The sequence below is a fragment of the Geotrypetes seraphini genome, chromosome 8 (assembly GCF_902459505.1).
Source record: "Geotrypetes seraphini chromosome 8, aGeoSer1.1, whole genome shotgun sequence".
Taxonomy (NCBI): Eukaryota; Metazoa; Chordata; class Amphibia; order Gymnophiona; family Dermophiidae; genus Geotrypetes; species Geotrypetes seraphini.
In genome coordinates, this window is record NC_047091.1 from 65,521,591 (window position 1) to 65,547,527 (window position 25,937).

Sequence of the window (25,937 nt, forward strand, 5' to 3'; positions counted from 1 at the left end):
AAACCCGTGCCTCAAACTAGGTTACTAATAAGCAAATTATAGCTCAAAACTTCAGCTGCGCTCTAAAACCCGTGCCTCAAACTAGGTTACTAATAAGAAAATTATAGCTCAAAAGTTCAGCTTCACTCTAAAACCAGTGCCTCAAACTAGGTTACTAATAAGCAAATAATAGCTCAAAAATTCAGCTGCGTTCTAAAACCCGTGCCTCAAAGTAGGTTACTAAAAAAAACAATTTATAGCTAAAAACTTTAGTGGCGCTCTAAAACCCCTACCTAAAACTAAAATACTAATTAGCATATTATAGCTCAAAAACTCAGCTGCTCTTTAAAACCCGTGCTTCAAATTAGGTTACTAATAAGCAAATTATAGCTCAAAAATTCAGCTGCGCTCTAAAACCCGTGCCTCAAACTAGATTACTAATAAAGAAGTGAATAGCAGCAAACTTCAGCTGCGCTCTAAAACCCGTGCCTCAAACTAGGTTACTAATAAGCAAATTATAGCTCAAAACTTTAGCTGCAGTCTAAAACCCGTGCCTGAAACTAGGTTAATAATAAGCAAATTATAACTCAAAACTTTAGCTGCGCTCTAATACCCGTGCCTCAAACTAGGTTACTAATAAGAAAATTATAGCTCAAAAATTCAGCTGCGCTCTAAAACCGGTGCCTTAAACTAGGTTACTAATAAGGAAGTGTATAGCTCAAAAATTCAGCTCCGCTCTAAAACCGGTGCCTCAAACTAGGTTACTAATAAGAAAATTATAGCTCAAAAATTCAGCTGCGCTCTAAAACCCGTGCCTCAAACTAGGTTACTAATAAGGAAGTGTATAGCTCAAAACTTCAGCTGCGCTATAAAATCCTTCTCTCAAACTAGGTTACAAATAAGGAAGTGTATAATTCAAAACTTCAGCTGCGCTCTAAAATCCGTGCTTCAAACTAGGTTACTAATAAGAAAGTGTTTAGCTCAAAACTTCAGCTGCGCTCTAAAACCCGTTTCTTAAACTAGGTTACTAATAAGAAGTGTATAGCTCAATAATTCAGCTGTGCTCTAAAATACGTTCCTCAAACTAGGTTACTAATAAGAAAATTATAGCTCAAAACTTCAGCTGCGCTCTAAAACCGGTGCTTCAAACTAGGTTACTAATAAGAAAATTATAGCTCAAAACTTTAACTGCGCACTAAAACCCGTGCCTCAGACTAGGTTACTAATAAGAAAATTATAGCTCAAAACTTTAGCTGCGCTCTAAAACCCGTGACTCAAACTAGGTAATTAATAAGGAAGTGTATAGCTCAAATCTTCAGCTGCGCTCTAAAACCCGTGCCTCAAACTAGGTTACTAATAAGGAAATGTATAGCTCAAATCTTCAGCTACGCTCTAAAACCCGTGCCTCAAACTAGGTTACTAATAAGGAAGTGTATAGCTTAAAAATTCAGCTGCGCTCTAAATCCCATGCCTCTAACTAGATTACTAATAAGGAAGTGTATAGCTCAAAACTTCAGCTGCGCTATAAAACCCTTCTATCAAACTAGGTTACTAATAAGGAAGTGTATAGTTCAAAACTTCAGCTGCGCTCTAAAACATGTGCCTCAAACTAGGTTACTAATAAGAAAATTATAGCTCAAAACTTCACCTGCGCTCTAATACCCGTGCCTCAAACTAGGTTACTAATAAGAAAATTATAGCTCAAAACTTCAGCTGCGCTGTAAAACCCGTGCCTCAAACTAGGTTACTAATAAGCAAATTATAACTCAAAACTTTAGCTGCGCTCTAATACCAGTGCCTCAAACTAGGTTACTACCGTATTTTCGCGGATATAACGCGCACCATTGTAAAACGCGCACAGGGGTATAGCGCGCAGAAATCACGATGATATGTACAAAAACTTTTCTATACCGCGCTCAGGCATATAACGCGCATGCTGCCCGACTCTCCTCTGGCCACCCCGACTCTCCTTTCGCCCTCCCCGACTCTCATCTGGTTGCCCCGACTCACCCTGACTTTCGGTGCACTGCCCCGACTCTCCTCTGGTTGCCCCGACTCACCGTTCACCCGCCCTGACTTTCGGTGCACTGCCCCGCCTCTCCGTGCCTGTCCCCCTTGAAGTCCTGTCCCCCCTTGAAGTCCTGTCCCCATCCTGAAAGCCTGATGCCCCCCCTCGACGTCCGATTCTTCTCCCCCCTCGGCAGGACCGCTCGCACCCCCACCCCGAACGACCGCTCGCACGCGCTCCCACCCGCACCCGCATCCACGATCGGAGCAAGAGGGAGCCCAAGCCCTCTTGCCCGGCCGACTCCCCGACGTCCGATACATCCCCCCCCCCCCGGCAGGACCACTCGCACCCTCACCCCGAAGGACCGCCGACTCCCCAACAATATCGGGCCAGGAGGGAGCCCAAACCCTCCTGGCCACGGCGACCCCCTAACCCCACCCCGCACTACATTACGGGCAGGAGGGATCCCAGGCCCTCCTGCCCTCGACGCAAACCCCCTCCCCCCAACGACCGCCCCCCCCCAAGAACCTCCGCCCGTCCCCCAGCCGACCCGCGACCCCCCTGGCCGACCCCCACGACACCCCCACCCGCCTTCCCCGTACTTTGTGTAGTTGGGCCAGAAGGGAGCCCAAACCCTCCTGGCCACGGCGACCCCCTAACCCCCCCCCGCACTACATTACGGGCAGGAGGGATCCCAGGCCCTCCTGCCCTCGACGCAAACCCCCTCCCCCCAACGACCGCCCCCCCCCAAGAACCTCCGCCCGTCCCCCAGCCGACCCGCGACCACCCTGGCCGACCCCCACGACACCCCCACCCGCCTTCCCCGTACTTTGTGTAGTTGGGCCAGAAGGGAGCCCAAACCCTCCTGGCCACGGCGACCCCCTAACCCCACCCCGCACTACATTACGGGCAGGAGGGATCCCAGGCCCTCCTGCCCTCGACGCAACCCCCCCCCCCCCAACGACCGCCCCCCCCAAGAACCTCCGCCCGTCCCCCAGCCGACCCGCGACCCCCCTGGCCGACCCCCACGACACCCCCACCCGCCTTCCCCGTACTTTGTGTAGTTGGGCCAGAAGGGAGCCCAAACCCTCCTGGCCACGGCGACCCCCTAACCCCACCCCGCACTACATTACGGGCAGGAGGGATCCCAGGCCCTCCTGCCCTCGACGCAAACCCCCCTCCCTCCAACGACCGCCCCCCCCCAAGAACCTCCGACCGACCCGCGACCCCCCTGGCCGACCCCCCCACCCCCCTTCCCCGTACCTTTGGAAGTTGGCCGGACAGACGGGAGCCAAACCCGCCTGTCCGGCAGGCAGCCAACGAAGGAATGAGGCCGGATTGGCCCATCCGTCCTAAAGCTCCGCCTACTGGTGGGGCCTAAGGCGCGTGGGCCAATCAGAATAGGCCCTGGAGCCTTAGGTCCCACCTGGGGGCGCAGCCTGAGACACATGGTCGGGTTTGGCCCATGTGCCTCAGGCCGCGCCCCCAGGTGGGACCTAAGGCTCCAGGGCCTATTCTGATTGGCCCACGCGCCTTAGGCCCCACCAGTAGGCGGAGCTTTAGGACGGATGGGCCAATCCGGCCTCATTCCTTCGTTGGCTGCCTGCCGGACAGGCGGGTTTGGCTCCCGTCTGTCCGGCCAACTTCCAAAGGTACGGGGAAGGGGGGTGGGGGGGTCGGCCAGGGGGGTCGCGGGTCGGTCGGAGGTTCTTGGGGGGGGGCGGTCGTTGGAGGGAGGGGGGTTTGCGTCGAGGGCAGGAGGGCCTGGGATCCCTCCTGCCCGTAATGTAGTGCGGGGTGGGGTTAGGGGGTCGCCGTGGCCAGGAGGGTTTGGGCTCCCTTCTGGCCCAACTACACAAAGTACGGGGAAGGCGGGTGGGGGTGTCGTGGGGGTCGGCCAGGGGGGTCGCGGGTCGGCTGGGGGACGGGCGGAGGTTCTTGGGGGGGGGCGGTCGTTGGGGGGAGGGGGTTTGCGTCGAGGGCAGGAGGGCCTGGGATCCCTCCTGCCCGTAATGTAGTGCGGGGTGGGGTTAGGGGGTCGCCGTGGCCAGGAGGGTTTGGGCTTCCTCCTGGCCCGATATTGTTGGGGAGTCGGCGGTCCTTCGGGGTGAGGGTGCGAGTGGTCCTGCCGGGGGGGGGGGGGGATGTATCGGACGTCGGGGAGTCGGCCGGGCAAGAGGGCTTGGGCTCCCTCTTGCTCCGATCGTGGATGCGGGTGCGGGTGGGAGCGCGTGCGAGCGGTCGTTCGGGGTGGGGGTGCGAGCGGTCCTGCTGGGGGGGTGAATCGGGCGTCGGGCGGGGTGGGAACTATGTTTAAAAACTTTTGTATACCGCGCTCAGGCATATACCGCGCGAGGGGTATGCGCGGTACGTAAAATCACGTATAACGCGCGCGTTATATCCGCGAAAATACGGTAATAAGAAAATTATAGCTCAAAACTTCAGCTGCGCTCTAAAACCCGTGCCTCAAACTAGGTTACTAATAAGAAAATTATAGCTCAAAACTTCACCTGCGCTCTAATACCCGTGCCTCAAACTAGGTTACTAATAAGAAAATTATAGCTCAAAACTTCAGCTGTGCTCTAAAACCCGTGCCTCAAACTAGGTTACCAATAAGAAAATTATAGCTCAAAAGTTCAGCTGCGCTCTAAAACCGGTCCCTCAAACTAGGTTACTAATAAGGAAGTGAATAGCTCAAAAATTTAGCTGCGTTCTAAAACCAGTGCCTCAAACTAGGTTACTAATAAGCAAATAATAGCTCAAAAATTCAGCTGCGTTCTAAAACCTGTGCCTCAATGTAGGTTACTAAAAAAGAAGTGAATAGCAGCAAACTTCAGCAGCACTCTAAAACCCGTGCCTTAAACTAGGTTACTAATAAGCAAATTATAGCTCAAAACTTTAGCTGCGCTCTAATACCCGTGCCTCAAACTAGGTTACTGATAAGAAAATTATAGCTCAAAAATTCAGCTCCGCTCTAAAACTGGTGCCTCAAACTAGGTTACTAATAAGAAAATTATAGCTCAAAAATTCAGCTGCGCTCTAAAACCCGTGCCTCAAACTAGGTTACTAATAAGGAAGTGTATAGCTCAAAACTTCAGCTGCGCTATAAAATCCTTCTCTCAAACTAGGTTACTAATAAGGAAGTGTATAGGTCAAAACTTCAGCTGCGCTCTAAAACCCGTGCCTCAAACTAGGTTACTAATAAGAAAGTGTATAGCTCAAAACTTCAGCTGCGCTCTAAAACCCGTTTCTTAAACTAGGTTACTAATAAGAAGTGTATAGCTCAATAATTCAGCTGTGCTCTAAAATACGTTCCTCAAACTAGGTTACTAATAAGAAAATTATAGATCAAAACTTCAGCTGCGCTCTAAAACTCGTGCTTCAAACTAGGTTAGTAATAAGAAAATTATAGCTGAAAACTTTAGCAGCGCTCTAATACCCGTGCCTCAAACTAGGTTACTAATAAGAAAATTATAGCTCAAAATTTCAGCTGCGCTCTAATACCCGTGCCTCAAACTAGGTTACTAATAAGCAAATTATAGCTCAAAACTTTAGCTGCGCTCTAAAACCCGTGCCTGAAACTAGGTTACTAATAAGCATATTATAGCACAAAACTTTAGCTGCGCTCTAATACCCGTGCCTCAAACTAGGTTACTAATAAGAAAATTATAGCTCAAATCTTCAGCTAAGCTCTAAAACCGGTGCCTCAAACTAGTTTACTAATAAGAAATTGTATAGCTCAAAAATTCAGCTGCGCTTTAAAACCGATGCCTCAAACTAGGTTACTAATAAGGAAGTGTATAGCTCAAAACTTCAGCTGCGCTATAAAACCCTTCTCTCAAACTAGGTTACTAATAAGGAAGTGTATAGGTCAAAACTTCATCTGCGCTCTAAAACCCGTGCTTCAAACTAGATTACTAATAAGAAAGTGTATAGCTCAAAACTTCAGCTGCGCTCTAAAACCCGTTTCTTAAACTAGGTTACTAATAAGAAGTGTATAGCTCAATAATTCAGCTGTGCTCTAAAATACGTTCCTCAAACTAGGTTACTAATAAGAAAATTATAGTTCAAAACTTCAGCTGTGCTCTAAAACCGGTGCTTCAAACTAGGTTACTAATAAGAAAATTATAGCTCAAAACTTTACCTGCGCTCTAAAACCCGTAACTCAAACTAGGTAATTAATAAGGAAGTGTATAGCTCAAAACTTCAGCTGCGCTCTAAAACTCGTGCCTCAAACTAGGTTACTAATAAGAAAATTATAGCTCAAATCTTCAGCTAAGCTCTAAAACTGGTGCCTCAAACTAGTTTACTAATAAGAAAGTGTATAGCTCAATAATTCAGCTGCGCTCTAAAACCGTGCATCAAACTAGGTTACTAATAAGGAAGTATATAGCTCAAAAACTCAGCTGCGCTCTAAAACCGGTGCCTCAATCTAGGTTACTAATAAGGAAGTGTATAGCTCAAAACTTCAGCTGCGCTCTAAAACACGTGCCTCAAACTAGGTTACTAATAAGAAAATTATAGCTCAAAACTTCACCTGCGCTCTAATACCCGTGCCTCAAACTAGGTTACTAATAAGAAAATTATAGCTCAAAACTTCAGCTGCGCTGTAAAACCCGTGCCTCAAACTAGGTTACTAATAAGCAAATTATAACTCAAAAGTTTAGCTGCGCTCTAATACCAGTGCCTCAAACTAGGTTACTAATAAGAAAATTATAGCTCAAAACTTCAGCTGCGCTCTAAAACCCGTGCCTCAAACTAGGTTACTAATAAGAAAATTATAGCTCAAAACTTCAGCTGCGCTCTAAAACCCGTGCCTCAATCTAGGTTACTAATAAGAAAATTATAGCTCAAAACTTCAGCTGCGCTCTAAAACCCGTGCCTCAAACTAGGTTACTAATAAGAAAATTATAGCTCAAAAGTTCAGCTGCGCTCTAAAACCGGTGCCTCAAACTAGGTTACTAATAAGGAAGTGTATAGCTCAAAACTTCAGCTGCGCTCTAAAACACGTGCCTCAACTAGGTTACTAATAAGAAAATTATAGCTCAAAACTTCAGCTGCGCTGTAAAACCCGTGCCTCAAACTAGGTTACTAATAAGAAAATTATAGCTCAAAACTTCAGCTGCGCTGTAAAACCCGTGCCTCAAACTAGGTTACTAATAAGAAAATTATAGCTCAAAACTTCAGCTGCGCACTAAAACCCGTGCCTCAAACTAGGTTACTAATAAGAAAATTATAGCTCAAAACTTCAGCTGCGCTCTAAAACCCGTACTTCAAACTAGGTTACTAATAAGAAAATTATAGCTCAAAACTTCAGCTGCGCTCTAAAACCCGTGCCTCAAACTAGGTTACTAATAAGAAAATTATAGCTCAAAAGTTCAGCTTCGCTCTAATACCCGTGCCTCAAAGTAGGTTACTAAAAAAACAATTTATAGCTAAAAACTTTAGCGGCGCTCTAAAACCCCTACCTAAAACTAAAATACTAATTAGCATATTATAGCTCAAAAACTCAGATGCTCTTTAAAACCCGTGCCTCAAATTAGGTTACTAATAAGAAAATTATAGCTCAAAAATTCAGCTGCGCTCTATAACCCGTGCCTCAAACTAGGTTACTAATAAGCAAATTATAGCTCAAAACTTTAGCTGCGCTCTAAAACCGGTGCCTTAAACTAGGTTACTAATAAGGAAGTGTATAGCTCAAAACTTCAGCTGCGTTCTAAAACCAGTACCTCAAACTAGGTTACTAATAAGCAAATAATAGCTCAAAAATACAGCTGCGTTCTAAAACCCGTGCCTCAAAGTAGGTTACTAAAAAGCAATTTATAGCTAAAAACTTTAGCGGCGCTCTAAAACCCCTACGTAAAACTAAAATACTAATTAGCAAATTATATCTCAAAAACTCAGCTGCTCATTAAAACCCGCGCCTCAAACTAGGTTACTAATAAGAAAATTATAGCTCAAAAATTCAGCTGCGCTCTAAAACCCGTGCCTCAAACTAGGTTACTAATAAGCAAATTATAGCTCAAAACTTTAGCTGCGCTCTAAAACCAGTGCCTCAAACTAGGTTACTAATAAGCAAATTATAGCTCAAAACTTTATCTGCGCTCTAATACCAGTGCCTCAAACTAGGTTACTAATAAGAAAATTATAGCTCAAATCTTTACCTGCGCTCTAATACCCGTGCCTCAAACTAGGTTACTAATAAGAAAATTATAGCTCAAAACTTCAGCTGCGCTCTATAACCCGTGCCTCAAACTAGGTTACTAATAAGCAAATTATAGCTCAAAAGTTTAGCTGCGCTCTATAACCCGTGCCTCAAACTAGGTTACTAATAAGCAAATTATAGCTCAAAACTTTAGCTGCGCTCTAATACCAGTGCCTCAAACTAGGTTACTAATAAGAAAATTATAGCTCAAATCTTTACCTGCGCTCTAATACCCGTGCCTCAAACTAGGTTACTAATAAGAAAATAATAGCTCAAAACTTCATCTGCGCTCTAAAACCCGTGCCTCAATCTAGGTTACTAATAAGGAAGTGTATAGCTCAAAACTTCAGCTGCGTTCTAAAACCAGTGCCTCAAACTAGGTTACTAATAAGGAAGTGAATAGCAGCAAACTTCAGCTGCGCTCTAAAACCCGTGCCTCAAACTAGGTTACTAATAAGCAAATTATAGCTCAAAACTTTAGCTGCGCTCTAAAACCCGTGCCTGAAACTAGGTTACTAATAAGCAAATTATAACTCAAAACTTTAGCTGCACTCTAATACCCGTGCCTCAAACTAGGTTACTAATAAGAAAATTATAGCTCAAAACTTCAGCTGCGCTCTAATACCCGTGCCTCAAACTAGGTTACTAATAAGAAAATTATAGCTCAAAACTTCAGCTGCGCTCTAAAACCGGTACTTCAAACTAGGTTACTAATAAGAAAATTATAGCTCAAAACTTCAGCTAAGCTCTAAAACCGGTGCCTCAAACTAGGTTACTAATAAGAAAGTGTATATCTCAAAAATTCAGCTGCGCTCTAAAACCGGTGCCTCAAACTAGGTTACTAATAAGGAAGTATATAGCTCAAAACTTCAGCTGCGCTCTAAAACCGGTGCTTCAAACTAGGTTACTAATAAGAAAATTATAGCTCAAAACTTCAGCTGCGCTCTAATACCCGTGCCTCAAACTAGGTTACTAATAAGAAAATTATAGCTCAAAACTTCAGCTGCGCTCTAAAACCAGTGCTTCAAACTTGGTTACTAATAAGAAAATTATAGCTCAAAACTTCAGCTACGCTCTAAAACCGGTGCTTCAAACTAGGTTACTAATAAGAAAATTATAGCTCAAAACTTCAGCTGCGCTCTAAAACCGGTGCCTTAAACTAGGTTACTAATAAGAAAGTGTATAGCTCAAAACTTCAGCTGCGTTCTAAAACCAGTGCCTCAAACTAGGTTACTAATAAGCAAATAATAGCTCAAAAATTCAGCTGCGTTCTAAAACCCGTGCCTCAAAGTAGGTTACTAAAAAGCAATTTATAGCTAAAAACTTTAGCGGCGCTCTAAAACCCCTACGTAAAACTAAAATACTAATTAGCAAATTATATCTCAAAAACTCAGCTGCTCATTAAAACCCGCTCCTCAAACTAGGTTACTAATAAGAAAATTATAGCTCAAAAATTCAGCTGCGCTCTATAACCCGTGCCTCAAACTAGGTAATTAATAAGGAAGTGTATAGCTCAAATCTTCAGCTGCGCTCTAAAACCCGTGCCTCAAACTAGGTTACTAATAAGGAAATGTATAGCTCAAATCTTCAGCTACGCTCTAAAACCCGTGCCTCAAACTAGGTTACTAATAAGGAAGTGTATAGCTTAAAAATTCAGCTGCGCTCTAAAACCCATGCCTCTAACTAGATTACTAATAAGGAAGTGTATAGCTCAAAACTTCAGCTGCGCTATAAAACCCTTCTATCAAACTAGGTTACTAATAAGGAAGTGTATAGTTCAAAACTTCAGCTGCGCTCTAAAACACGTGCCTCAAACCAGGTTACTAATAAGAAAATTATAGCTCAAAACTTCACCTGCGCTCTAATACCCGTGCCTCAAACTAGGTTACTAATAAGAAAATTATAGCTCAAAACTTCAGCTGCGCTCTAAAACCCGTGCCTCAAACTAGGTTACTAATAAGCAAATTATAACTCAAAACTTTAGCTGCGCTCTAATACCAGTGCCTCAAACTAGGTTACTAATAAGAAAATTATAGCTCAAAACTTCAGCTGCGCTCTAAAACCCGTGCCTCAAACTAGGTTACTAATAAGAAAATTATAGCTCAAAACTTCAGCTGCGCTCTAATACCCGTGCCTCAAACTAGGTTACTAATAAGAAAATTATAGCTCAAAACTTCAGCTGTGCTCTAAAACCCGTGCCTCAAACTAGGTTACCAATAAGAAAATTATAGCTCAAAAGTTCAGCTGCGCTCTAAAACCGGTCCCTCAAACTAGGTTACTAATAAGGAAGTGAATAGCTCAAAAATTTAGCTGCGTTCTAAAACCAGTGCCTCAAACTAGGTTACTAATAAGCAAATAATAGCTCAAAAATTCAGCTGCGTTCTAAAACCTGTGCCTCAATGTAGGTTACTAAAAAAGAAGTGAATAGCAGCAAACTTCAGCAGCACTCTAAAACCCGTGCCTTAAACTAGGTTACTAATAAGCAAATTATAGCTCAAAACTTTAGCTGCGCTCTAATACCCGTGCCTCAAACTAGGTTACTGATAAGAAAATTATAGCTCAAAAATTCAGCTCCGCTCTAAAACTGGTGCCTCAAACTAGGTTACTAATAAGAAAATTATAGCTCAAAACATCAGCTGCGCTCTAAAACCCGTGCCTCAAACTAGGTTACTAATAAGGAAGTGTATAGCTCAAAACTTCAGCTGCGCTATAAAACCCTTCTCTCAAACTAGGTTACTAATAAGGAAGTGTATAGGTCAAAACTTCAGCTGCGCTCTAAAACCGGTGCCTCAAACTAGGTTACTAATAAGAAAGTGTATAGCTCAAAACTTCAGCTGCGCTCTAAAACCCGTTTCTTAAACTAGGTTACTAATAAGAAGTGTATAGCTCAATAATTCAGCTGTGCTCTAAAATACGTTCCTCAAACTAGGTTACTAATAAGAAAATTATAGCTCAAAACTTCAGCTGCGCTCTAAAACTCGTGCTTCAAACTAGGTTAGTAATAAGAAAATTATAGCTGAAAACTTTAGCAGCGCTCTAATACCCGTGCCTCAAACTAGGTTACTAATAAGAAAATTATAGCTCAAAATTTCAGCTGCGCTCTAATACCCGTGCCTCAAACTAGGTTACTAATAAGCAAATTATAGCTCAAAACTTTAGCTGCGCTCTAAAACCCGTGCCTGAAACTAGGTTACTAATAAGCATATTATAGCACAAAACTTTAGCTGCGCTCTAATACCCGTGCCTCAAACTAGGTTACTAATAAGAAAATTATAGCTCAAATCTTCAGCTAAGCTCTAAAACCGGTGCCTCAAACTAGTTTACTAATAAGAAAGTGTATAGCTCAAAAATTCAGCTGCGCTCTAAAACCGGTGCCTCAAACTAGGTTACTAATAAGGAAGTGTATAGCTCAAAACTTCAGCTGCGCTATAAAACCCTTCTCTCAAACTAGGTTACTAATAAGGAAGTGTATAGGTCAAAACTTCAGCTGCGCTCTAAAACCCGTGCTTCAAACTAGGTTACTAATAAGAAAGTGTATAGCTCAAAACTTCAGCTGCGCTCTAAAACCCGTTTCTTAAACTAGGTTACTAATAAGAAGTGTATAGCTCAATAATTCAGCTGTGCTCTAAAATACGTTCCTCAAACTAGGTTACTAATAAGAAAATTATAGCTCAAAACTTCAGCTGCGCTCTAAAACCGGTGCTTCAAACTAGGTTACTAATAAGAAAATTATAGCTCAAAACTTTAGCTGCGCTCTAAAACCCGTGACTCAAACTAGGTAATTAATAAGGAAGTGTATAGCTCAAAACTTCAGCTGCGCTCTAAAACTCGTGCCTCAAACTAGGTTACTAATAAGAAAATTATAGCTCAAAACATCAGCTAAGCTCTAAAACCGGTGCCTCAAACTAGTTTACTAATAAGAAAGTGTATAGCTCAATAATTCAGCTGCGCTCTAAAACCGTGACTCAAACTAGGTTACTAATAAGGAAGTGTATAGCTCAAAAACTCAGCTGCGCTCTAAAACCGGTGCCTCAATCTAGGTTACTAATAAGGAAGTGTATAGCTCAAAACTTCAGCTGCGCTCTAAATCTCGTGCCTCAAACTAGGTTACTAATAAGAAAATTATAGCTCAAAACTTCACCTGCGCTCTAATACCCGTGCCTCAAACTAGGTTACTAATAAGAAAATTATAGCTCAAAACTTCAGCTGCGCTGTAAAACCCGTGCCTCAAACTAGGTTACTAATAAGCAAATTATAACTCAAAAGTTTAGCTGCGCTCTAATACCAGTGCCTCAAACTAGGTTACTAATAAGAAAATTATAGCTCAAAACTTCAGCTGCGCTCTAAAACCCGTGCCTCAAACTAGGTTACTAATAAGAAAATTATAGCTCAAAACTTCAGCTGCGCTCTAAAACCCGTGCCTCAATCTAGGTTACTAATAAGAAAATTATAGCTCAAAACTTCAGCTGCGCTCTAAAACCCGTGCCTCAAACTAGGTTACTAATAAGAAAATTATAGCTCAAAAGTTCAGCTGCGCTCTAAAACCGGTGCCTCAAACTAGGTTACTAATAAGGAAGTGTATAGCTCAAAACTTCAGCTGCGCTCTAAAACACGTGCCTCAACTAGGTTACTAATAAGAAAATTATAGCTCAAAACTTCAGCTGCGCTGTAAAACCCGTGCCTCAAACTAGGTTACTAATAAGAAAATTATAGCTCAAAACTTCAGCTGCGCTGTAAAACCCGTGCCTCAAACTAGGTTACTAATAAGAAAATTATAGCTCAAAACTTCAGCTGCGCACTAAAACCCGTGCCTCAAACTAGGTTACTAATAAAAAAATTATAGCTCAAAACTTCAGCTGCGCTCTAAAACCCGTACTTCAAACTAGGTTACTAATAAGAAAATTATACCTCAAAACTTCAGCTGCGCTCTAAAACCCGTGCCTCAAACTAGGTTACTAATAAGAAAATTATAGCTCAAAAGTTCAGCTTCGCTCTAAAAACAGTGCCTCAAAGTAGGTTACTAAAAAAACAATTTATAGCTAAAAACTTTAGCGGCGCTCTAAAACCCCTACCTAAAACTAAAATACTAATTAGCATATTATAGCTCAAAAACTCAGATACTCTTTAAAACCCGTGCCTCAAATTAGGTTACTAATAAGAAAATTATAGCTCAAAAATTCAGCTGCGCTCTATAACCCGTGCCTCAAACTAGGTTACTAATAAGCAAATTATAGCTCAAAACTTTAGCTGCGCTCTAAAACCGGTGCCTTAAACTAGGTTACTAATAAGGAAGTGTATAGCTCAAAACTTCAGCTGCGTTCTAAAACCAGTACCTCAAACTAGGTTACTAATAAGCAAATAATAGCTCAAAAATACAGCTGCGTTCTAAAACCCGTGCCTCAAAGTAGGTTACTAAAAAGCAATTTATAGCTAAAAACTTTAGCGGCGCTCTAAAACCCCTACGTAAAACTAAAATACTAATTAGCAAATTATATCTCAAAAACTCAGCTGCTCATTAAAACCCGCGCCTCAAACTAGGTTACTAATAAGAAAATTATAGCTCAAAAATTCAGCTGCGCTCTATAACCCGTGCCTCAAACTAGGTTACTAATAAGCAAATTATAGCTCAAAACTTTAGCTGCGCTCTAAAACCAGTGCGTCAAACTAGGTTACTAATAAGCAAATTATAGCTCAAAACTTTATCTGCGCTCTAATACCAGTGCCTCAAACTAGGTTACTAATAAGAAAATTATAGCTCAAATCTTTACCTGCGCTCTAATACCCGTGCCTCAAACTAGGTTACTAATAAGAAAATTATAGCTCAAAACTTCAGCTGCGCTCTATAACCCGTGCCTCAAACTAGGTTACTAATAAGCAAATTATAGCTCAAAAGTTTAGCTGCGCTCTATAACCCGTGCCTCAAACTAGGTTACTAATAAGCAAATTATAGCTCAAAACTTTAGCTGCGCTCTAATACCAGTGCCTCAAACTAGGTTACTAATAAGAAAATTATAGCTCAAATCTTTACCTGCGCTCTAATACCCGTGCCTCAAACTAGGTTACTAATAAGAAAATAATAGCTCAAAACTTCATCTGCGCTCTAAAACCCGTGCCTCAAAGTAGGTTACTAATAAGGAAGTGTATAGCTCAAAACTTCAGCTGCGTTCTAAAACCCGTGCCTCAAACTAGGTTACTAATAAAGAAGTGAATAGCAGCAAACTTCAGCTGCGCTCTAAAACCCGTGCCTCAAACTAGGTTACTAATAAGCAAATTATAGCTCAAAACTTTAGCTGCGCTCTAAAACCCGTGCCTGAAACTAGGTTACTAATAAGCAAATTATAACTCAAAACTTTAGCTGCGCTCTAATACCCGTGCCTCAAACTAGGTTACTAATAAGAAAATTATAGCTCAAAACTTCAGCTGCGCTCTAATACCCGTGCCTCAAACTAGGTTACTAATAAGAAAATTATAGCTCAAAACTTCAGCTGCGCTCTAAAACCGGTGCTTCAAACTAGGTTACTAATAAGAAAATTATAGCTCAAAACTTCAGCTAAGCTCTAAAACCGGTGCCTCAAACTAGGTTACTAATAAGAAAGTGTATATCTCAAAAATTCAGCTGCGCTCTAAAACCGGTGCCTCAAACTAGGTTACTAATAAGGAAGTATATAGCTCAAAACTTCAGCTGCGCTCTAAAACCGGTGCTTCAAACTAGGTTACTAATAAGAAAATTATAGCTCAAAACTTCAGCTGCGCTCTAAAACCGGTGCTTCAAACTAGGTTACTAATAAGAAAATTATAGCTCAAAACTTCAGCTGCGCTCTAATACCCGTGCCTCAAACTAGGTTACTAATAAGAAAATTATAGCTCAAAACTTCAGCTGCGCTCTAAAACCAGTGCTTCAAACTAGGTTACTAATAAGAAAATTATAGCTCAAAACTTCAGCTGCGCTCTAAAACCGGTGCTTCAAACTAGGTTACTAATAAGAAAATTATAGCTCAAAACTTCAGCTGCGCTCTAAAACCGGTGCCTTAAACTAGGTTACTAATAAGAAAGTGTATAGCTCAAAACTTCAGCTGCGTTCTAAAACCAGTACCTCAAACTAGGTTACTAATAAGCAAATAATAGCTCAAAAATTCAGCTGCGTTCTAAAACCCGTGCCTCAAAGTAGGTTACTAAAAAGCAATTTATAGCTAAAAACTTTAGCGGCGCTCTAAAACCCCTACGTAAAACTAAAATACTAATTAGCAAATTATATCTCAAAAACTCAGCTGCTCATTAAAACCCGCTCCTCAAACTAGGTTACTAATAAGAAAATTATAGCTCAAAAATTCAGCTGCGCTCTATAACCCGTGCCTCAAACTAGGTTACTAATAAGCAAATTATAGCTCAAAACTTTAGCTGCGCTCTAAAACCAGTGCGTCAAACTAGGTTACTAATAAGCAAATTATAGCTCAAAACTTTATCTGCGCTCTAATACCAGTGCCTCAAACTAGGTTACTAATAAGAAAATTATAGCTCAAATCTTTACCTGCGCTCTAATACCCGTGCCTCAAACTAGGTTACTAATAAGAAAATTATAGCTCAAAACTTCAGCTGCGCTCTATAACCCGTGCCTCAAACTAGGTTACTAATAAGCAAATTATAGCTCAAAACTTTAGCTGCGCTCTATAACCCGTGCCTCAAACTAGGTTACTAATAAGCAAATTATAGCTCAAAACTTTAGCTGCGCTCTAATACCAGTGCCTCAAACTAGGTTACTAATAAGAAAATTATAGCTCAAATCTTTACCTGCGCTCTAATACCCGTGCCTCAAACTAGGTTACTAATAAGAAAATTATAGCTCAAAACTTCAGCTGCGCTCTAAAACCCGTGCCTCAATCTAGGTTACTAATAAGGAAGTGTATAGCTCAAAACTTCAGCTGCGTTCTAAAACCGGTGCCTCAAACTAGGTTACTAATAAGAAAATTATAGCTCAAAAATTCAGCTGCGGTCTACAACCCGTGCCTCCAACTAGATTACTAATAAGTAAATTATAGCTCAAATCTTTAGCTGCGCTCTAATACCCGTGCCTCAAACTAGGTTACTAATAAGAAAATTATAGCTCAAAACTTCAGCTGCTCTCTAAAACCCGTGCCTCAATCTAAGTTACTAATAAGAAAATTATAGCTCAAAACTTCAGCTGCGCTCTAAAACCCGTGCCTCAAACTAGTTACTAATAAGAAAATTATAGCTCAAAACTTCAGCTGCGCTCTAAAACCGGTGCTTCAAACTAGGTTACTAATAAGAAAATTATAGCTCAAAACTTCAGCTGAGCACTAAAACCCGTGCCTCAAACTAGGTTACTAATAAGAAAATTATAGCTCAAAAGTTCAGCTGCGCTCTAATACCCGTGCCTCAAACTAGGTTACTAATAAGAAAATTATAGCTCAAAACTTCAGCTGCGCTCTAAAACCGGTGCTTCAAACTAGGTTACTAATAAGAAAATTATAGCTCAAAACTTTAGCTAAGCTCTAAAACCGGTGCCTCAAACTAGGTTACTAATATGAAAGTGTGTATCTCAAAAATTCAGCTGCGCTCTAAAACCGGTGCCTCAAACTAGGTTACTAATAAGGAAGTATATAGCTCAAAACTTCAGCTGCGCTCTAAAACCGGTGCTTCAAACTAGGTTACTAATAAGAAAATTATAGCTCAAAACTTCAGCTGCGCTCTAAAACCGGTGCTTCAAACTAGGTTACTAATAAGAAAATTATAGCTCAAAACTTCAGCTGCGCTCTAAAACCGGTGCTTCAAACTAGGTTACTAATAAGAAAATTATAGCTCAAAACTTCAGCTGCGCTCTAAAACCGGTGCTTCAAACTAGGTTACTAATAAGAAAATTATAGCTCAAAACTTCAGCTGCGCTCTAAAACCGGTGCCTTAAACTAGGTTACTAATAAGGAAGTGTATAGCTCAAAACTTCAGCTGCGTTCTAAAACCAGTACCTCAAACTAGGTTACTAATAAGCAAATAATAGCTCAAAAATTCAGCAGCGTTCTAAAACCCGTGCCTCAAAGTAGGTTACTAAAAAACAATTTATAGCTAAAAACTTTAGCGGCGCTCTAAAACCCCTACGTAAAACTAAAATACTAATTAGCAAATTATATCTCAAAAACTCAGCCGCTCATTAAAACCCGCGCCTCAAACTAGGTTACTAATAAGAAAATTATAGCTCAAAAATTCAGCTGCGCTCTATAACCCGTGCCTCAAACTAGGTTACTAATAAGCAAATTATAGCTCAAAACTTTAGCTGCGCTCTAAAACCAGTGCGTCAAACTAGGTTACTAATAAGCAAATTATAGCTCAAAACTTTATCTGCGCTCTAATACCAGTGCCTCAAACTAGGTTACTAATAAGAAAATTATAGCTCAAATCTTTACCTGCGCTCTAATACCCGTGCCTCAAACTAGGTTACTAATAAGAAAATTATAGCTCAAAACTTCAGCTGCGCTCTATAACCCGTGCCTCAAACTAGGTTACTAATAAGCAAATTATAGCTCAAAACTTTAGCTGCGCTCTATAACCCGTGCCTCAAACTAGGTTACTAATAAGCAAATTATAGCTCAAAACTTTAGCTGCGCTCTAATACCAGTGCCTCAAACTAGGTTACTAATAAGAAAATTATAGCTCAAATCTTTACCTGCGCTCTAATACCCGTGCCTCAAACTAGGTTACTAATAAGAAAATTATAGCTCAAAACTTCAGCTGCGCTCTAAAACCCGTGCCTCAATCTAGGTTACTAATAAGGAAGTGTATAGCTCAAAACTTCAGCTGCGTTCTAAAACCAGTGCCTCAAACTAGGTTACTAATAAGGAAGTGTATAGCTCAAAAATTTATCTGCGCTCTAAAACCGGTGCCTCAAACTAGGTTACTAATAAGGAAGTGTATAGCTCAAAAATTTAGCTGTGCTCTAAAACCGGTGCCTCAAACTAGGTTACTAATAAGGAAGTGTATAGCTCAAAAATTTAGCTGCGCTCTAAAACCGGTGCCTCAAACTAGGTTACTAATAAGAAAATTATAGCTCAAAAATTCAGCTGCGGTCTACAACTCGTGCCTCAAACTAGATTACTAATAAGTAAATTATAGCTCAAATCTTTAGCTGCGCTCTAATACCCGTGCCTCAAACTAGGTTACTAATAAGAAAATTATAGCTCAAAACTTCAGCTGCGCTCTAAAACCCGTGCCTCAATCTAAGTTACTAATAAGAAAATTATAGCTCAAAACTTCAGCTGCGCTCTAAAACCCGTGCCTCAAACTAGTTACTAATAAGAAAATTATAGCTCAAAACTTCAGCTGCGCTCTAAAACCGGTGCTTCAAACTAGGTTACTAATAAGAAAATTATAGCTCAAAACTTCAGCTGCGCACTAAAACCCGTGCCTCAAACTAGGTTACTAATAAGAAAATTATAGCTCAAAACTTCAGCTGCGCTCTAAAACCCGTGCCTCAAACTAGGTTACTAATAAGAAAATTATAGCTCAAAAGTTCAGCTTCGCTCTAAAACCGGTGCCTCAAACTAGGTTACTAATAAGGAAGTGTATAGCTCAAAAATTCAGCTGCGCTCTAAAACCGGTGCCTCAAACTAGGTTACTAATAAGCAAATAATAGCTCAAAAATTCAGCTGCGTTCTAAAACCCGTGCCTCAAAGTAGGTTACTAAAAAAACAATTTATAGCTAAAAACTTTAGCGGCGCTCTAAAACCCCTACCTAAAACTAAAATACTAATTAGCATATTATAGCTCAAAAACTCAGCTGCTCTTTAAAACCCGTGCCTCAAATTAGGTTACTAATAAGCAAATTATAGCTCAAAAATTCAGCTGCGCTCTAAAACCCGTGCCTCAAACTAGGTTACTAATAAAGAAGTGAATAGCAGCAAACTTCAGCTGCGCTCTAAAACCCGTGCCTCAAACTAGGTTACTAATAAGCAAATTATAGCTCAAAACTTTAGCTGCGCTCTAAAACCCGTGCCTGAAACTAGGTTACTAATAAGCAAATTATAACTCAAAACTTTAGCTGCACTCTAATACCCGTGCCTCAAACTAGGTTACTAATAAGAAAATTATAGCTCAAAACTTCAGCTGCGCTCTAATACCCGTGCCTCAAACTAGGTTACTAATAAGAAAATTATAGCTCAAAACTTCAGCTGCGCTCTAAAACCGGTGCTTCAAACTAGGTTACTAATAAGAAAATTATAGCTCAAAACTTCAGCTAAGCTCTAAAACCGGTGCCTCAAACTAGGTTACTAATAAGAAAGTGTATATCTCAAAAATTCAGCTGCGCTCTAAAACCGGTGCCTCAAACTAGGTTACTAATAAGGAAGTATATAGCTCAAAAACTCAGCTGCGCTCTAAAACCGGTGCCTCAAACTAGGTTACTAATAAGCAAATAATAGCTCAAAAATTCAGCTGCGTTCTAAAACCCGTTCCTCAAAGTAGGTTACTAAAAAGCAATTTATAGCTAAAAACTTTAGCGGCGCTCTAAAACCCCTACCTAAAACTAAAATACTAATTAGCATATTATAGCTCAAAAACTCAGATGCTCTTTAAAACCTGTGCCTCAAATTAGGTTACTAATAAGAAAATTATAGCTCAAAAATTCAGCTGCGCTCTATAACCCGTGCCTCAAACTAGGTTACTAATAAGCAAATTATAGCTCAAAACTTTAGCTGCGCTCTAAAACCGGTGCCTTAAACTAGGTTACTAATAAGGAAGTGTATAGCTCAAAATTTCAGCTGCGTTCTAAAACCAATGCCTCAAACTAGGTTACTAATAAGCAAATAATAGCTCAAAAATTCAGCTGCGTTCTAAAACCCGTGCCTCAAAGTAGGTTACTAAAAAGCAATTTATAGCTAAAAACTTTAGCGGCGCTCTAAAACCCCTACGTAAAACTAAAATACTAATTAGCAAATTATATCTCAAAAACTCAGCTGCTCATTAAAACCCGCGCCTCAAACTAGGTTACTAATAAGAAAATTATAGCTCAAAAATTCAGCTTCGCTCTATAACCCGTGCCTCAAACTAGGTTACTAATAAGCAAATTATAGCTCAAAACTTTAGCTGCGCTCTAAAACCAGTGCGTCAAACTAGGTTACTAATAAGCAAATTATAGCTCAAAACTTTAGCTGCGCTCTAATACCAGTGCCTCAAACTAGGTTACTAATAAGAAAATTATAGCTCAAAATCTTTAGCCTGCGCTCTAATACCCGTGCCTCAAACTAGGTTACTAATAAGAAAATTATAGCTCAAAACTTCAGCTGCGCTCTATAACCCGTGCCTCAAACTAGGTTACTAATAAGCAAATTATAGCTCAAAACTTAGCTGCGCTCTATAAACCCGTGCCTTAAACTAGGTTACTAATAAGCAAATTATAGCTCAAAACTTAGCTGCGCTCTAATACCAGTGCCTCAAACTAGGTTACTAATAAGAAAATTATAGCTCAAATCTTTACCTGCGCTCTAATACCCGTGCCTCAAACTAGGTTACTAATAAGAAAATTATAGCTCAAAACTTCAGCTGCGCTCTAAAACCCGTGCCTCATTCTAGGTTACTAATAAGGAAGTGTATAGCTCAATACTTCAGCTGCGTTCTAAAACCAGTGCCTCAAACTAGGTTACTAATAAGGAAGTGTATAGCTCAAAAATTTATCTGCGCTCTAAAACCGGTGCCTCAAACTAGGTTACTAATAAGGAAGTGTATAGCTCAAAAATTTAGCTGTGCTCTAAAACCGGTGCCTCAAACTAGGTTACTAATAAGGAAGTGTATAGCTCAAAAATTTAGCTGCGCTCTAAAACCGGTGCCTTAAACTAGGTTACTAATAAGAAAATTATAGCTCAAAAATTCAGCTGCGGTCTACAACCCGTGCCTCAAACTAGATTACTAATAAGTAAATTATAGCTCAAATCTTTAGCTGCGCTCTAATACCCGTGCCTCAAACTAGGTTACTAATAAGAAAATTATAGCTCAAAACTTCAGCTGCGCTCTAAAACCCGTGCCTCAATCTAGGTTACTAATAAGAAAATTATAGCTCAAAACTTCAGCTGCGCTCTAAAACCCGTGCCTCAAACTAGGTTACTAATAAGAAAATTATAGCTCAAAACTTCAGCTGCGCTCTAAAACCGGTGCTTCAAACTAGGTTACTAATAAGAAAATTATAGCTCAAAACTTCAGCTGCGCACTAAAACCCGTGCCTCAAACTAGGTTACTAATAAGAAAATTATAGCTCAAAACTTCAGCTGCGCTCTAAAACCCGTACCTCAAACTAGGTTACTAATAAGAAAATTATAGCTCAAAAGTTCAGCTTCGCTCTAAAACCGGTGCCTCAAACTAGGTTACTAATAAGGAAGTGTATAGCTCAAAAATTCAGCTGCGCTCTAAAACCGGTGCCTCAAACTAGGTTACTAATAAGCAAATAATAGCTCAAAAATTCAGCTGCGTTCTAAAACCCGTGCCTCAAAGTAGGTTACTAAAAAAACAATTTATAGCTAAAAACTTTAGCGGCGCTCTAAAACCCCTACCTAAAACTAAAATACTAATTAGCATATTATAGCTCAAAAACTCAGCTGCTCTTTAAAACCCGTGCCTCAAATTAGGTTACTAATAAGCAAATTATAGCTCAAAAATTCAGCTGCGCTCTAAAACCCGTGCCTCAAACTAGGTTACTAATAAAGAAGTGAATAGCAGCAAAACTTCAGCTGCGCTCTAAAACCCGTGCCTCAAACTAGGTTACTAATAAGCAAATTATAGCTCAAAACTTCAGCTGCGCTCTAATACCCGTGCCTCAAACTAGGTTACTAATAAGAAAATTATAGCTCAAAACTTCAGCTAAGCTCTAAAACCGGTGCCTCAAACTAGGTTACTAATAAGAAAGTGTATATCTCAAAAATTCAGCTGCGCTCTAAAACCGGTGCCTCAAACTAGGTTACTAATAAGGAAGTATATAGCTCAAAAACTCAGCTGCGCTCTAAAACCGGTGCCTCAAACTAGGTTACTAATAAGCAAATAATAGCTCAAAAATTCAGCTGCGTTCTAAAACCCGTTCCTCAAAGTAGGTTACTAAAAAGCAATTTATAGCTAAAAACTTTAGCGGCGCTCTAAAACCCCTACCTAAAACTAAAATACTAATTAGCAAATTATAGCTCAAAAACTCAGCTGCTCTTTAAAACCCGTGCCTCAAACTAGGTTACTAATAAGAAAATTATAGCTCAAAAATTCAGCTGCGCTCTAAAACCCGTGCCTCAAACTAGATTACTAATAAGCAAATTATAACTCAAAACTTTAGCTGCGCTCTAAAACCCGTGCCTCAAACTAGGTTACTAATAAGCAAATTAATAGCTCAAAAATTCAGCTGCGTTCTAAAACCCGTGCCTCAAAGTAGGTTACTAAAAAAGAAGTAAATAGCAGCAAACTTCAGCTGCGCTCTAAAACCCGTGCCTCAAACTAGGTTACTAATAAGCAAATTATAGCTCAAAACTTTAGCTGCGCTCTAATACCCGTGCCTCAAACTAGGTTACTAATAAGAAAATTATAGCTCAAAACTTCAGCTGCGCTCTAAAACCCGTGCCTCAATCTAGGTTACGAATAACAAAATTATAGCTTAAAACTTCAGCTGCGCTCTAAAACCCGTGCCTCAAACTAGGTTACTAATAAGAAAATTATAGCTCAAAACTTTAGCTGCGCTCTAAAACCCGTGACTCAAACTAGGTAATTAATAAGGAAGTGTATAGCTCAAAACTTCAGCTGCCGCTCTAAAACTCGTGCCTCAAACTAGGTTACTAATAAGCAAATTATAGCTGAAAACTTTAGCAGCGCTCTAATACCCGTGCCTCAAACTAGGTTACTAATAAGAAAATTATAGCTCAAAACTTCAGCTGCGCTCTAATACCCGTGCCTCAAACTAGGTTACTAATAAAGAAGTGAATAGCAGCAAACTTCAGCTGCGCTCTAAAACCGGTGCCTCAAACAAGGTTACTAATAAGGAAGTGTATAGCTCAATAATTCAGCTGTGCTCTAAAATACGTTCCTCAAACTAGGTTACTAATAAGAAAATTATAGCTCAAAACTTCAGCTGCGCTCTAAAACCGGTGCTTCAAACTAGGTTAGTAATAAGAAAATTATAGCTCAAAAGTTCAACTGCGCACTAAAACCCGTGCCTCAGACTAGGTTACTAATAAGAAACTAATAGCTCAAAACTTTAGCTGCGCTCTAAAACCCGTGACTCAAACTAGGTAATTAATAAGGAAGTGTATAGCTCAAAACTTCAGCTCCGCTCTAAAACTCGTGCCTCAAACTAGGTTACTAATAAGCAAATTATAGCTGAAAACTTTAGCAGCGCTCTAATACCCGTGCCTCAAACTAGGTTACTAATAAGAAAATTATAGCTCAAAACTTCAGCTGCGCTCTAATACCCGTGCCTCAAACTAGGTTACTAATAAAGAAGTGAATAGCATCAAAACTTCAGCTGCGCTCTAAAACCCGTGCCTCAAACTAGGTTACTAATAAGCAAATTATAGCTCAAAACTTTAGCTGCGCTCTAAAACCCGTGCCTCAAACTAGGTTACTAATAAGAAAATTATAGCTCAAATCTTCAGCTAAGCTCTAAAACCTGTGCCTCAAACTAGATTACTAATAAGCAAATTATAACTCAAAACTTTAGCTGCACTCTAATACCCGTGCCTCAAACTAGGTTACTAATAAGAAAATTATAGCTCAAAACTTCAGCTGCGCTCTAATACCCGTGCCTCAAACTAGGTTACTAATAAGAAAATTATAGCTCAAAACTTTAGCTGCGCTCTAATACCCGTGCCTCAAACTAGGTTACTAATAAGAAAATTATAGCTAAAAACTTCAGCTGCGCTCTAAAACCCGTGCCTCAAACTAGGTTACTAATAAGAAAATTATAGCTCAAAACTTCAGCCTGCAGCTCTAAATACCCGTGCCTCAAACTAGGTTACTATAAGAAAATTATAGCTCAAAACTTCAGCTGCGCTCTAAAACCCGTGCCTCAAACTAGGTTACTAATAAGAAAATTATAGCTCAAAACTTCAGCTGCGCTCTAATACCCGTGCCTCAAACTAGGTTACTAATAAGAAAATTATAGCTCAAAACTTCAGCTGCGCTCTAAAACCCGTGCCTCAAACTAGGTTACTAATAAGAAAATTATAGCTCAAAACTTCAGCTGCGCTCTAAAACCGTGCTTCAAACTAGGTTACTAATAAGAAAATTATAGCTCAAAACTTCAGCTGCGCTCTAAAACCCGTGCCTCAAACTAGGTTACTAATAAGAAAATTATAGCTCAAAACTTCAGCTGCGCTCTAAAACCCGTGCCTCAAACTAGGTTACTAATAAGAAAATTATAGCTCAAAAGTTCAGCTGCGCTCTAAAACCGGTGCCTCAAACTAGGTTACTAATAAGGAAGTGTATAGCTCAAAAACTTCAGCTGCTCTCTAAAACCGGTGCCTCAAACTAGGTTACTAATATGAAAATTATAGCTCAAAACTTCAGCTGCGCTCTAAAACCAGTGCCTCAAACTAGGTTACTAATAAGAAAATTATAGCTCAAAAATTCAGCTGCGCTCTAAAACCGGTGCCTCAAACTAGGTTACTAATAAGAAGTATATAGCTCAAAACTTCAGCTGCGCTCTAAAACCCGTGCCTCAAACTAGGTTACTAATAAAAAATTATAGCTCAAAACTTCAGCTGCGCTCTAAAACCCGGTGCCTCAAACTAGTTACTAATAAGAAAATTATAGCTCAAAATTCAGCTGCGCTCTAAAACCGGTGCCTCAAACTAGGTTACTAATAAGAAAAATTATAGCTCAAACTTCAGCTGCGCTCTAAAACCCGTACTCAAACTAAGTTACTAATCATAAAATTATAGCTCAAAAACTTCAGCTTCGCTCTCAAACTAGGTTACTAATAAGGAAGTGTATAGCTCAAAACTTCAGCTGCGTTCTAAAACCAGTGCCTCAAACTAGGTTACTAATAAGCAAATAATAGCTCAAAAATTCAGCTGCGTTCTAAAACCCGTGCCTCAAAGTAGGTTACTAAAAAGCAATTTATAGCTAAAAACTTTAGCGGCGCTCTAAAACCCCTACCTAAAACTAAAATACTAATTAGCATATTATAGCTCAAAAACTCAGCTGCTCTTTAAAACCCGTGCCTCAAACTAGGTTACTAATAAGAAAATTATAGCTCAAAAATTCAGCTGCGCTCTAAAACCCGTGCCTCAAACTAGGTTACTAATAAAGAAGTGAATAGCAGCAAACTTCAGCTGCGCTCTAAAACCCGTGCCTCAAACTAGGTTACTAATAAGCAAATTATAGCTCAAAACTTTAGCTGCGCTCTAAAACCCGTGCCTCAAACTAGGTTACTAATAAGAAAATTATAAGCTCAAAACTTTAGCTGCGCTCTAATACCCGTGCCTCAAACTAGGTTACTAATAAGAAAATTATAGCTCAAAACTTCAGCTGCGCTCTAAAACCGGTGCTTCAAACTAAGTTACTAATAAGAAAATTATAGCTCAAAACTTCAGCTGCGCTCTAAAACCGGTGCTTCAAACTAGGTTACTAATAAGAAAATTATAGCTCAAAACTTCAGCTGCGCTCTAAAACCGGTGCCTCAAACTAGGTTACTAATAAGAAAGTGTATATCTCAAAAATTCAGCTGCGCTCTAAAACCGGTGCCTCAAACTAGGTTACTAATAAGGAAGTATATAG